At 41.3% G+C, this 14,323-nt stretch overlaps 1 protein-coding gene across 6 annotated transcripts in view; it reads left to right on the forward strand.

Moving 5' to 3' along the window:
* Positions 1–287: 287 nt before the first annotated feature.
* GLYATL1 (glycine-N-acyltransferase like 1) overlaps positions 288–14,323 on the forward strand; it is a 28,895-nt gene continuing 14,859 nt past the window's right edge. For 2 of the 6 annotated variants that reach the window (XM_016920938.4, XM_016920939.4), the window contains exon 1: positions 288–488. The gene's annotated coding sequence lies outside the window, so the exon portion shown is untranslated. Of the gene's footprint in view, positions 489–12,146; positions 12,310–12,817; positions 13,058–14,323 lie in introns of those variants that run through there. The other 4 variants (XM_024347161.3, XM_024347159.3, XM_063784081.1 and 1 more) reach the window with 2 other exon arrangements.

The following is a 14,323-nucleotide window of genomic DNA, read 5'->3' on the forward strand; positions in this document are numbered from 1 at the left end:
CACTTGTAAACAAGGAGCACAGGAAATTTTGCTGTGGGCTGTCTGCAAAGCTAGAGAGTCAGGCAGGTGCGTCCTGGGGCTTTGGCTGCTTTGCACTTGTAAAAGCGTTGCTTTTTGCCTGTGCTGGCTCCCTCCCGCAGGCACCCATTGGCTGTTCCTGGCCAGGGTGGACCCCAGCCTCCCCTTGGGCTGACTTTGTTGCATGTGCCTCTCGCCCCTCCCCTGCAGGCTAGCTCCAATGGTGGCTTAGCTCTTCGTTGCCTCTGCTGCCATGTGGGCGGAGTTTTAGTTTTTTCTTACTGCTTGCTTGGCAATGCAGCTCTAGCTTCTAATGCCCTTTTTTAACCCTTTAGGTATCTGATCGCTTTGCCAATTTTGCGTTACTGGGCAGGATAAGAGATCTTCTTTTAATTCAGCCTGCTTAAGACAGGAACTGATAACTGTAGTGTATCCTCTGCCTTTTTTCTTATCTATTGGAGGAAGCTCAGGTAAGACCTCCTTTTCCTCTCTGTTAATTCCGCCTGGTGATTACGGCCCAGGGAAGACGAGGTGATAAGGCAGGTAATGTTTCCTCTTCCTCCCCCTTTTTAGGCTTTTCCTTGTGTGACTGAGCCAGGGCTGCTCTAGTTAAAGCCCATAACGTTAAAGCTGTTACAGGGACTTGCTGCCTTTGCAACTGATGTTTTTAAGATCTCTCCCCACTTGTTTCCCGGAGCTCTATGTCTAGCGTTCCTTCTTCTGGGAACCATGGACTTTGGGATTTAACAGTTTGCATTACAGCAATTTGTCTAGCATGCATGATTAGGTGCCTTAATTGAGCCTGTGAAACTGAAGCTCCACTAGCCTTAAGCAGCTGTCGTAATACTTTTATATAATGTTTCTGCTGTGCTAATAACTGTTGTCCCATGATGAAATCTCAGCTTGAACCAACTTTCCCCAGAACTTGGTAACCTTGAGTGGGCACCAATGACTTACTAATTACTCACTGACTTGACCACGCGGTTTTTCTTCACCTTTGTTTCCCGGGGGCCCGTCGCATTCCTCAGGCTTCCTTTGCAGCTTTCCTCATGAAAGCGGTCCTTACACTTCCTTCATAGCTTGCCTTACAAGGGGCTCCAACTGCGGAAGGTCTGTTTCTGCAGACCCCTGACTGTCCTCACACAGCTCTCCTCACATGGGGCACCAATTGAGGTACTGCTTCTCACAACAGGGCATTAGCTACCTGTGTCTGCCCGCAGACCCTGACCCAAACGACGGATGAATAAAATGTACACTGACACACAGATAATCTGTTTTGCCAGTCCTGCTGAGTCTCTGACTGCCTATAAACCAAAAGAGGTTTGTCACTGCAGCTTGCCCTGAGTAGCTCACACTCTAGGAGTTTATTTAGTGTAGAATTAACAACAGAAGATTTGAGTAAACACACTTGTGGATAATTAACATGGTTAAGAGAGTAGTTCTAGGAATGATTAAAACTCAGGTACCCTGGTTTAAAGTAAATACCATTAGGGGGCAATATCCTTGGTCAAACTACCCCCAAGAGGGCCATCTGTCTCAAAGGTTACTTAATGGAGGTAGGGTAAACAGATCTAACTGGGGAAGCCTGTGTTGTCCCTGGTATTTACCCTATGACCTAATGCTATAAGGTAAGAAATGGCTGCCTTCAGCCTGTTCAATTATTACAAGCTTTATAACCTTTCAACCTTTCAAAAAGGTTTGTGACTATTCCCTATAACTTTCCCTAATATTTTCCTTTAATACTTCTGCCACCATCCTGTGTGAATCCCAACAATCCAGCACAATGGTGAATAGAATCTGCCAGAGCAGACATTCTTGACTTTTTTCTAGTCTTGGGAATGCATTCAATCCTATCCCATTAAGTATGATGTTACCTCTAAGTTTTTCATAAGTGTTCTTCATGAGATTTAAGAAGTTCCTTTTTATTCCTAGGTTGCTGATATTCTTATTAGAAATAGATATCAGCTTTACCAAACTCTTCTTCTATGTCTATTGAGATGATTCTATGTATATATAGAAATTTTAATTATTCTAATTGGCTTATTACAGTGATATAATTTTCAAAAGTTAAACCAACCTTGCATAACTGGTATTTACCTGTTAGTTCTTGCATTTATCTTTATATTGGCCTGCAGTTTTCTTTTTTTGTAATGTTTCACCCGTATATTATAGAGCTAATTTTTCCCTATTGCTGAGCCAAACTTCTTTTTGGTATTGTACTCAATGCCCCCCAAATTATGATGTTTTTTTCTAGGTCTGACAGGAACAGCAATATTCCCAGCTCTGTAAGACCTCCAGGGATTGTTCCTTCTACTCTTTTTAGTTAGCTGGTTTCTCAGACCTAGGTAATTTCCTCACATGCATGTGCAGATCACTACTCATCTAAAGACTCATGGGGACCCTCTCTGTACAGTCCTCTCCTGCCCTTCGAAAGCTAAACTCATTGGCTTCCCTGAACTCATTTCCTTTTCCTCAACTCAGTTGCAAATGAGCTTTGCCTGGATTCTTTCACTTGCATCATGGCCTAGAGCCTCTCTTCAGGCAGTAAGCTGGGGCAGTCTTAGAGTTTGGATCATTTTTTTGTGTTTCTCAAGGATCACTGTCCTTCTTTGACTAATGCTCAATATCTTGGAAGCCATTTTGAATATTTTGTTTATTTCTCCAGGTTTTTCAGGCAGGAGTGTAAATTAGTTCTCTGTTATTCCATGGTGGCCAGAGTAGAAGCTCAGGATGCTGCTTTCTAAAAAAAAAGTTTTCCAAAGTCTTTAGTTTTAATTAGTGGAAATAATGGGCTATAAAGGGCTTACTTTATCTTGGCTGCCCCTATTACTATCAAATATATAAATATAAACATACCAGAAGGTTTCTTAGCCAGATTAAGGGCAACTTCAAAATCTCACAGGGAACATAATGTGAAATAATGAATCGTTATAAGTATTTCCTTTACAGTGAGGAAGAATACTGGAGTGCTCACAATTACTGCTTTTATTTAGCTGGTAAATAAAATTTATTTTAGCCGATGCAGTGTGATAAGAAAAATTAGTAAAAGATAATATTTGAGGATTGAAAAGAAGGGAACAAAGCATATTCATGAAATATCCACAGATAATATCATTACCTATTTTTGAAACTAAAAAGATTTACAGATAAAATATTAGAATGAGTTTAAAGTAGTAAATGGGCTAGGTTTAAGAATGATATTTACAAAACATTGGATTTAGCTTAGTCAACAATATCAGAAAATGTAATGCCCCCGAAATTATTTTATAATGCCTAGAAAAATATTATTTACCTAGAAATAAATGTAAAAATGATTTGTTAACCTTTTATGGAGAAAATTATTTTGTTGAAGACACAAAAATTAGACATAAGTCAATGACAAGATATACTAATGAGTAGGAAATCTCAAAATTAAGACAGTAGTTGGTGAATATACAGAAAAATATACCACTGGAACAGAACAGAGAGAGTAGAGACAGACTCACAAATTATAAGAAAATATCTTTGTATTAGTTTGTGCTATGGTGTGAATCTTTGCATCCTCCACAATTCATATGTTTAAATCCTAATCTCCATGGTGATGGCATTAAGAGATGGGTCTTTGTTGAGTGATTAGATCATGAGGGCTCTACATTATGTATTTTGTTAGAAAAGTTCAGACTAGACAGATTATTAGGGGTAATAATGTACCACAGACTATATGGCCTACACAACTGAAATGCATTATCTCATCGTTCTGGAGGTTCTAAGTCCAAGGTCAAGATGTCGGCAGAGTTGGAACCTGTTGCTGCTGTGAGGGAAAGATCTGTTCCAGGACTCTCTCCTTGATTTGTAGTTGGCCATGTTTTTCCTATGGGTCTTTGCGTCATCTTCCCTCTGTGTCTGTCTCTATGTTTAAATTTTCCCCTTTTCTAAGGATATCAGGGGTATTGGATTAGGGGCCCATCCTACTGCAGTGTGATCAAATTTTAACTAAGTTTATCAAGAAGAAATGTATATCCCGATAAGGTCACATTTTGAGGTACTAGGGGTTAGGACTATAACATGTGAATTATGAGGGGACACAGTTCAACCCATAACAATCTTATGTTGCAAACCTGGCAGTACAGATCAGTGGAGAAAAAATGAACAATTCAGTCAGCATCACTGGAGTAATTTCTTATCCATATGCAAAAAATAAAAAGTGATACCTACTTCAAGCTATATACAAAAAATTATTCCAGATTACATACTTGAATGGTAAAAGCAAACATTTGCAATTTTTAGAAAACAACAGAATACATCCTTTGAAAGATGTTGTAATGACATAAAAAGATTAATAAACTTGACAACAATAAAATGAACAACTCCTGTTCTTTACGACACCTGAGAATAAACAATCAAGAAGAAACTCAGAATACATGTTTAACACGTATGATGAATAAGCAATTTATGTCTACAATATTAAATTACTTCTAGAATTAATACTAAAAAGAAAAATAATCCAGTAGAAAAATTTACAAAACACTTTGGAAGGCAGAGGCCGGCAAATCAGGAGGTCAGGAGTTCCAGACCAGACTGTCCAATATGGTGAAATCCCATCTCTAGTAAAACAGTACAAAAATTAGCCAGGCGTGGTGGCATGCAGCTGTAGTCCTAGCTACTTGGGAGGCTGAGGTGGGAAAATCGCTTGAACCCGGGATGTGGAGGTTGCAGTGAACCGAGATCACACCACTGCACTCCAGCCTAGGGGACAGAAGAGACCCCTTCTCAAAAAAAAAAAAAAAAAAAGACATAAACATTTTAGAACCTGAAGCATGAAAAAGGAAAAAGGGTTCAATTCCATTAGTAATTAGAAAACTACTATTGAAACCCTCAATAAGATGCCCTATTACACCCACACAATTGGCAAACATTAAAATATGGATAATACCAAGCTTCAAGCTTTGATGAAGACATAGAATAATGAGAACTCTCATTTCTCACTGGTTGAGGTGCAAGGTGGTACAACCATTTTGTAAAATAATAGGGCAATATCTATTATAATAAGGGAGATTATGCATTTTCTTCTTGTTGTTCTACTATTGCCTCATGTTTTCAAATATTTATTGCTCAAATCTATTTCTGAAGTTGAGCATTTCCACTTTTACATCTAGACTTGAGAGACACCCCTGCATATGTGCACCAGGAAACATATTCAAAGATATTCATAGAAAAACTTGCCACTGCTTTTAGCAGAAAACCCCTGAATGTGCATAAGCAGTTGATTCTTCATTGAATTCTCTCTAACTGTAAAAGTGGATAGAGAATTTCATCAACTACAATGAACCTCAAAAAAGTAGTGCAAATCACAGAAGAACATATTCAGCTGGATGTGTTTATATAAAATCAAACCAAGCAAAACAAAAGTTTACTATTTATACCTTTACTACATATATATATGTCTCTAAATAAGTGTAAGACACTACTAATTTTAAAACAAATTTAGACTTAGTGGTTGTCCTTGAGAATGAGAAAGGGAGATAAGATGAAGGAGGGACACACTGTATGCCTCTAATGATTTGTAGTGTGCTATTTTTTAAGTTGGGAAAGAGATACATGGATGTTTATTATATGAAATATTGGCTGTCATAAATTGCTTTTGAATGTAGAATATGTTTCATAGTTTTTTAAAAACACAGTGTATAAGAGGTAAAGGAAGAAGCTGAGAAGTATTCACAGGATACTAGCTTGGGTAGTCAAATGGATAATGACACCATTGTCAGATTCAGAAACACAGGAAGAGGGGCACAATTAAATTTTATGACTCTGGTTTTGAAGGGGTTAAGAGTGAAATGCCTCTGACATATCCAAGAGTAGATGTCAAAGAGGCAACAAAATATTAATATCTGGAGGTTAGATGAGAGGTCAGTGCTGCGGAGATAGATTTGAGCAATAAATATTTGAAAACATGAGGTGACGGGAGAGCATCAAGATAAAAAGGAAATCACTATTCCTATAACCTCAGCTCATTCCATTGTACCTACCTACTAAATGATCCAAGCCCAGCTGTCCCTCCTGATTTTACTCCCTCCAGGCTTATTCCTCTATTTATATAGATTAGATCCAATACTTCAGGCTTCACAATGATTTCCTTCTGAGTTATGAATATGTATTATTTTTCTGATTATTTTTAGTCATCTATCTGGGTTGTCTTATAGCTCACCAAGCTATTCAATGACAATTATTTTAAATTCATTATGAGACAGTTCATAAACTATTATTTCTTTAGGTTCAGCTATTGGTTATTTTTTTTTCCTTTGGTGGTATCATTTTTCTCTGATTGTTCTTGATCTTGATTTTTAGGCAGTGCATTAGTGTCTGCACATTTGAAAAACAAGAAACTTATTCTAGTTCTTGCATACCGGCTTTGTCTGGAAAAACCCTTTCCTAGTCATCCAGCAATTCTTTGTAGGGTGTCTAGTGTGGTCTGCAGGTGAACTTGTTGCCAAAGTCCTCAGGCAGGCTGGCCTGGTGCCTGTGTTAGCAGGTGGTAGGCCTGTTTCCTGGGTCTGTAGAGTTGGGCCTGAAGCCTGGATCAACTGGGGTGGATCTTTTCATTGGGTATGTGGGGATGAACATAAAGCCAATTTCTATAAGGGCAGGTACAGAGCCTGTTAACAGTAGGTGCTGGACTGAGCATGGGTCCACAGGGGCTAACATGGCTCTGAGGCGTGCATTGAGCCTGTGTCTGCAGGGGCTGGCCAGATTTTGGAATGAGCATAGTGTCTGAGTCTGCTGGGATAAGCCTGGCATCTGAGTCCATGGGGACTGGCCTGGTACTGGTGCAGGACTGGAGCTGGAATCTGGAGAAATGGGCCTGGGATCTTGGTAGACGGGGGCAGACCTGGAGCCTGAGTCTTCAGAGATGGTCCTAGAGACTTGGTCCTTGATGGCCAGCCTAGCAACAGGGTCTAATGAAGTCGGCCTGTACCTTGGGTCTGCTAGAGCACAGCTGGGCCCTGAGTTTGTTGGATGCTGGGTTACAAAAACCAGCCTGGAGTCTGATGCTGGCCTAGGGCTGTGGTGAGATGGGGCCAGTCTAAAGTTTGAGACCATAGGTGCTAGACTGGTGCCTGTAGCCACAGGGGTAGGCCAAGAATTGTGGAATGGCCTGGAGGCTGGTTGTGTGAGATCTGTCCTAGAACCAACACATTCAGAAGTGGGCATGGACACTAGGGCCACAAAGGGTGGCTTGGGTCCTAGGGCTGTAGGAACTGGACTGGAACCTAGGTCCACAGAGGCAGTACTAGATACTGGGTCTGTAGGCACCTGCCCAATACTGGAGTCAACTGTGATGGGCCTGGACCCTGGGTCTACTGGAGGATGGGACCATAGGAACTGGCCTGGAGAGTGGGGTGGCAGAAACTGGCTTAGGCCTAGGGAGGCCTGGAGCCTGGGTCTGCAGATGCTTGCCAGATACCTGACTAAGGCCTATGGCTAGGGCTGCCAACCTGGAAATGGGGTGGGCCTGAATCCTGGATTGGTGTGAGCCAATCTAGTTCTGGGCCGGTCTGGAACCTAGGGTGGACTTGGAGTCTGCGACCACAGGGGCTAGCCTTGTGCTAGGCAGTCCTCGAGCCTGTATCCACAGGGGCCAGATTAGGGGTTGGATATATGGACACTGGCATGGTGACTAGAGTTGCAGGAGCTAGCCTGGTCCTGGGGCTGGCTTGAAACCTGGAGTTGTCGAGGCCGGCCTTGTTCTGGGAGCAGTCTGGAGCCTGGAGTCACTGGGGCTGGCCTGGTCCCCAAGACTACCTGACATCCAAGGCACTGGGGTAGACCTGGCATGAGGATATACCCAGAAACCAAGTCCACCAGGCAAGCCTGGAGCCTGGGCTGTGTGATCTGGTCTGGCTTAGTGTGCAGGTACTAGCCTGGAGTTTCGGGCAATAGTCACATACCCATTACTGGATTTTACTGAAGCAGGCTCTGCGTTGGAGTCCAAGGCAAAGTTCAGTGCTCACTTCACTTTTCTTCTTCGACACAGAGATTGCCTCTCTCTGTGCCCTGCTGCCTGGTGTTGTGGGAGGGGTGACACAGGAAATGAAAAATTGTTCTTCCTATGCTCTTCAATTAATCTTTTCTTATTTCTCTGCTACACAACGTTTCTGTAACCTTTCACCTGGTTTTCTTAGCTCTTCTGAAGGTATTTTCATGCATAGATAGTTGTTTAAATTGATGTTTCTGTGTGAGGATAAATGCTAGAAAGTCCCATTCTGACATTTTGCTGATGTCCAGTTTCACGGCATCCAATCAGATTTCTATATAACGATTGTCAAAGTGGCTCAGCAGCATCAGAGACAGGTCTCCTGCTAATTTGGAAAGAAAGATTGCAGATCTTATGTTAAATGATCTTATCAAACACACACATATGTACACACAATAATAATAATAAATAGAGCTGTCAAAACTTTAGGAGGTGATGAATATGTTTATGGCTTTTATTGTTGTGATAGTTTCATGAGTATGTATTCACCTCTATATTCATCAAGGTTTATATATTAAACACATATAGCTTTTTGTATGTCAATTATACCTCCATAAAGTAGTTCTACAAAAAAATAAATAAACACCATAGAGGAAAAATACTTTTGGCCTCTTTCTCCATGAAGTATGACTTCTATTTCAGGTTTCTGATGGTTACTGAACTTCCAGATTTTCTGATGATAAGTATAATAAGAGAAATAATATGTTAGGCTAGAAAAGACAAAAATGCAGGATTTGAGGATGAATCAATCAAATTTTTTCATAACATAATAGGACTTATTGTTCAACATATTCAAGCCAGTACCAGGCTAGAGTGAGAGAAAGTTTCCAGATCAAATATTTGTGTAAACTAATTCAACTAAAGTCTCAAGAGGAAGAGATTCATGATGAGATATCTGGAGTCACAATGTGCAAAATTCATCACAAAGTGGAAACCAGCATCTTACAATACAAAGAACAATGGCTTGGGATTCTGAGCATCTGGGTTCTGGTCTTGGTTTTGCACATGCAATCATGTGTCCACTTCCCAGGACTTAGTTTCTTGAAACTAGACAATCTCTACTAAACCTCCTATCTGATTTTCCTCCCTTTCAGAAAGTTAGGCAGGTGCTCAGATCAGCTTTTTGGTCACAAAGGATGAAGGAAGAAGGCAGGTGTCTTTCTTAACCACAGTTTTGGGACATGGCTTTAGAGAATGCATTAGCAGGGACTAAGCAAATAATGAAAGCTGAATTTGGGGTAGAAAAATGGGGAACAGGAGATGAAAGAATCAGAAAGAAAATATTAAGGAGCAACAAAGAGTCCCCTATTGATTTGTAGTATAGCCAAAGTTTTTGTTTTTCTCTTCCTTAGACTCTTAGAGGACTAGAAGACATCAGAGAGCTTTAAAATGTTCTAGGATGCCAACGCCAAGAAAGCATGTCCTGTGGATCCGACACCTTCTCAGTTCCCTGATCTAGCTAAAACCAAATACCACTTGCTGATTTCTCTGGAGGCACTGAAACCTCATCACCAACCCAGAACAGTTTAGCATGACTTGTTCTCTCCATGAAGTCCCTAAACATCCCCCTTCTTCCTCTCTAAAAGCTTCAAGAATCCACTTTCATGTCAAGTTTTCCTACGGAGGCCGATTGTTGTTTATATCAAACTCCAGAAACCCTCATCCTTTTCTGGTATTTATTTAAGTTGGTGCTATCAGTCTTTTCTACCATAAAGAACCTGTGTTTTCTTGGCTCTTCTATGTCTTGCCACCAGCCACCAGTCAGTTAAAACAGCTTTCTTTTGCTACAGAGAGGTGCAGCCACATCTAAAGCCACCAGCAGTGCAAGGTCCTCTGACTGCATTAACAACCCCTCCCTAAGTGTCCAGATATGAAGAATCTGCTCAATCACCAAAGCTCCTGAATTAAGAGTTAGGATGCTCCTTTGGACCTTCAGGAGGAACTTCATTAGGAATTCTGAGATAGAGCAAGCATTGCTGGGGAACCACAGGTCCCAGTGTCCTCCTGTCATCTCAGAAGCCAGTAAAGAAACCTTCTTCCCTAGAAAGACTTCTGGAGAGAAAAAAATTCCCCAAGATTTCAGAGTATGAGAGTCTCATGGTGAGGTCCCTGGTGAACAGAAATCAGAAAAGTACTAGTACACAGAAGAGATGTACAAGCATCTAGTCACTGCCTCAAAGTAACTTTGAATTTATTATGACTTAGATTGAGATAGAGTGATTCTTTGACTGTTCGGTCCGTGCCTGAAACAAACATGATTAATATCCATAATCTTATTAATTTTATTATCCCTAGGAGGCAAAGTCTCCAAAGTTTTCCAAATGATCTTGCAAAGGCAACTCTCCTCAGATTCCCTAGGAAGTTTTCAGATTTTATGAATAGGTGCCAACAGCTATCAGATGTCTTCCAATGATGGCTGCTGCATCCCAGTTTCACGTTGCTAAGGGTTAATGAAGGACATTGATATGAAAGAAGCATCCCAGAGACCCTTGACACATTGTGAGAGTACACAGAGGGTGGGGCTCCATCAACCTCCCACAGACACTCAGCCATACCATTCCCATTCCCTGCCATGAGCAAGAGTTTCAGGGCCTCACAGGGGTTCAAAGGTGGCCAACTAATTGCCACTCTTTGTAGTATGAAGTATACCAACACGTAAAGGTAGGCTAAACATTGATAATATAATAGCTTTAAAATGTGTATAAATGTATGCTTACAACCTCAAAAATGCCATGCAATATTATTGTTCTACTTACAAGATCAGTGCAGGAATTATAAAGCATTAATTCAGAGTGGACTCTTGGCAGTGTGTAATTTATGGTGCATGTGTTCTCCATTCTGTCTGTGTTTCTGTACCATTGGGTGATAACACTAGAATCTCAAATTTGAGAACTTTTTTGAAAGTGGGGCCATGCCTAAATGGTATCCTAGTTGTCTCTTCCACCATGACCCTATGATGGACCTGCAAAGTCCCAAAGATGGAAGAACATTCAAGGGTAGCCAGCTGGAGAGACCTAGAATCAGAGATCTCTCACACAGCCTGAAAAGCCCAAAGCAGATGAGCATAACCTCAGCACCTGTGAAACCAGAATTCATTGCTTCCATTCAGAGATCCCATGTTCATGTCAGAATCCAAGCTGCCACCAGTGTTTCATGAAGTCACTTATGACTAATACTGAGTACAATGGGACTGATATCAGAACTAAGCTAGGCCCAGAGAGCCCTGAGGTTGTGACACATAAGGCTAAACCTTTGAGTTTTGATCCACAGAGTAGATACATCAGAGAAGTGGACTTGGAGAATCCCCTGCTGGAGTCCTAGAGAGTAACCACTCTGTCAGATAGCATGTGTTTCTGAGAGGAAAGCACAGGGGTTCTAGTTCCAGCCGTATCCCTCTGCACCCCATATGCACGTGCTGAGTTCTAGAGAGACTCCAGAGCTGGTCTGAAAGGCTGATGCAAAGGAGTCTGCTCTGGAACTGAAGTGTTATAAGAAACTGGCAAGCTCAGCAGCCCTACAGATGGGTGAGGAGCCCAGAGATGGGAGAGGAAGCTATTCTCCTGGCCAAGGTCCTGATTCAGTTTGCCAGAATCATAGGCAGACTTGAGGCCGACTGGAGCTAGCACTGGCAGTGGAATTGAAACCTCCCCTGTAGTCCCATAGAGAATTTTTTTTGTATAAACATAGAAATTGACCCTTCTGATCTTAATGCTTGAAACTTTTATTTGTTTTATATGAATTTCATCCTTAGTAAAGGACCCCTAGGTCCCTCAAAAAGTATCAAAGAATTGAAACTCACCAGATGATCCCATCCAGACAGTGGGACACCAGACCCCTCATAAATTATGATTGCTTCCTTAGGTCTCCTGAGTTCCTGTTTTTCTACACATTGTTACATTTCTTCACTGCTATGAAAACTCATAATTTTAGTTGATCAGCAAGACGGATTTGAGACCGAGCTTGCATCTCCTCTGCTACAGCATCCAACTCAGCCTTCTTCCTTGGCAATTGGTTATATTGATTGGCTTTCTGTGTGGTGAGCTGCAGGACCTAGACCACACCCCTGGTGTTTCAGTAACAGCTTTTGGTTTCCTGACCAGGAACACTTTGGCTCGGCTGCCATGGGCCAGGAGTCTCACAGAACTACTAAGCAGCTGCTTACCCAATTTTGGCTGGAGAGATAAGTACCCTCTGTCTGGGGCCACCACACCTGGCCCCAACCATGGTCCTGATTGCCTTGGAAGAACTGCCTTTGGAATTTGACATCGGCATCCAGATAGGTGACTGTCCTTTGTGGGCCCAGACAGAAAGATCTGCTCCTCTCAGTTTGGGAAATTTTTAAAGGAATTTCCACTTGCGGGTTGAATAAGCCCAACTGATGAAGAGAGGAAAATACCCTGACTGTTTCAGTATGGACATTCTTGGGGGCTTGTTTGTCATTGTGTGTGTGTCCAGGCAAGTGAGTGTCTTTTGTGGGTACCAGATAGTGGGATCAGCTCCTCTCCATTTGAGAAATTCTGAAGGAATTTTGATTTGCAGGTTGATTGAGCCCAACCAATGGAGAGAGGAATCACCCCAACTCTTTCAGTTTGTAGACTTTTGGGGCTTGTTTGATGCTGCAACAGTTGGATTGTTTTAGTGATTGTTTGCAAGTGTCTGATATAGTCATCGGAAATCAGAATTTAATAAACTGACACTCTTTTGTAACACTGTTTGACCCCAGTATAGTTTGGAATCTGGTATTTGCCCTTGAATGGGAAAGTGGGTTGGAGTTCCATGTATCCAGGCTTTTGTGCTGCTGTTGGGCCAAGTTAGTATGTGATATTCTCCTGTGGTGCTGTTTGACCCCAGTGTTCTTTGGAGTCTGGAGAAGTTTGGACTTTAAAAATTAAACTGCCACGGAAACTGTTTTACTGAAAATTTTGGTTCACAGCCTTCACTGGATTACCTATCAAGGCTAACAAAGTTCAGCCATGTGAACATGTTTGCAGACTGATGAGTTTCTATTTCAATAGCTAGAGTTCCAAGGTAAAAGCTATTGGATCTTTGGGTGTATGTATGTCTAGATGTGTCTTTGGGTGTATGTATGTCTAGATGTGTTAATGTGTAGGCATATGTATTACGTTAAATGTTGTGACTACCCAATTGGCTTATAAATAAAAGAGTGCTCATAGATTAAGTAAACAAGTCCAAAGTATTTTTCATGTTCATGCTACTTAAGTAAATCTTTAGCAAGCTAGCATTAAAATTTTGTAAAATAAAACTAGAAATGTCATCATAGTTGTCAGCATACATTTTTGTCTGGGTTTTGTATTTGTCTCTGCTAGATATTTTGAGGTATGAGAGTTTGGCACAGAAGTTTATAAAGTTGTCACCAGGAGTTTGAGATAAGCCTGGGAAACAGAGACCCCCTCCCCCATCTCTATAAAATAAAAATTAAACAATTAGCCAAGCACAGTGATTCATGCCTGTAGTTCCAGCTACTCAGGAGACTGAGATTGGAGGATTGCTTGAGCCTGAATGATCAAGGCTGCAGTGAGTCTTGATTCAGCCACTGCACTCCAACCTAGGTGAAAGAGCGAGACCCTGTCAAAAAGACAAATAGAGGCAGAGAATGACAATGGGGCACAGAAGCATTGCAGGGAGACTAGGAGAGGAGTAGTAATTTTTTTTATTATTATTACACTTTAAGTTTTAGGGTACATGTGCACAATGTGCAGATTAGTTACATATGTATACATGTGCCATGCTGGTGTGCTGCACCCATTAACTCGTCATTTAGCATTAGGTATATCTCCTAATGCTATCCCTCCCCCCTCCCCCCACCCCACAACAGTCCCCAGAGTGTGATGTTCCCCTTCCTGTGTCCATGTGTTCTCATTGTTCAATTCCCATCTATGAGTGAGAACATGCGGCATTTGGTTTTTTGTCCTTGTGATAGTTTACTGAGAATGATGATTTCCAGTTTCATCCATGTCCCTACAAAGGACATGAACTCGTCATTTTTTATGGCTGCATAGTATTCCATGGTGTATATATGTGCCACATTTTCTTAATCCAGTCTATCATTTTTGGACATTTGGGTTGGTTCCAAGTCTTTGCTATTGTGAATAGTGCCGCAATAAACATATGTGTGCATGTGTCTTTATAGCAGCATGATTTATAGCCATCCCATTACTGGGTATATACCCAAAGGGGAGGAGTAGTAATTTTTAATAGGATGGCCAAAGGAGGCCTTATTGAGCAGGTGGCTTTTAGGTGAAGACTTAAACAAGGTAATAGAGTTTTTATAGG

The sequence above is a fragment of the Pan troglodytes genome, chromosome 9 (assembly GCF_028858775.2).
Source record: "Pan troglodytes isolate AG18354 chromosome 9, NHGRI_mPanTro3-v2.0_pri, whole genome shotgun sequence".
Classification (NCBI taxonomy): Eukaryota; Metazoa; Chordata; class Mammalia; order Primates; family Hominidae; genus Pan; species Pan troglodytes.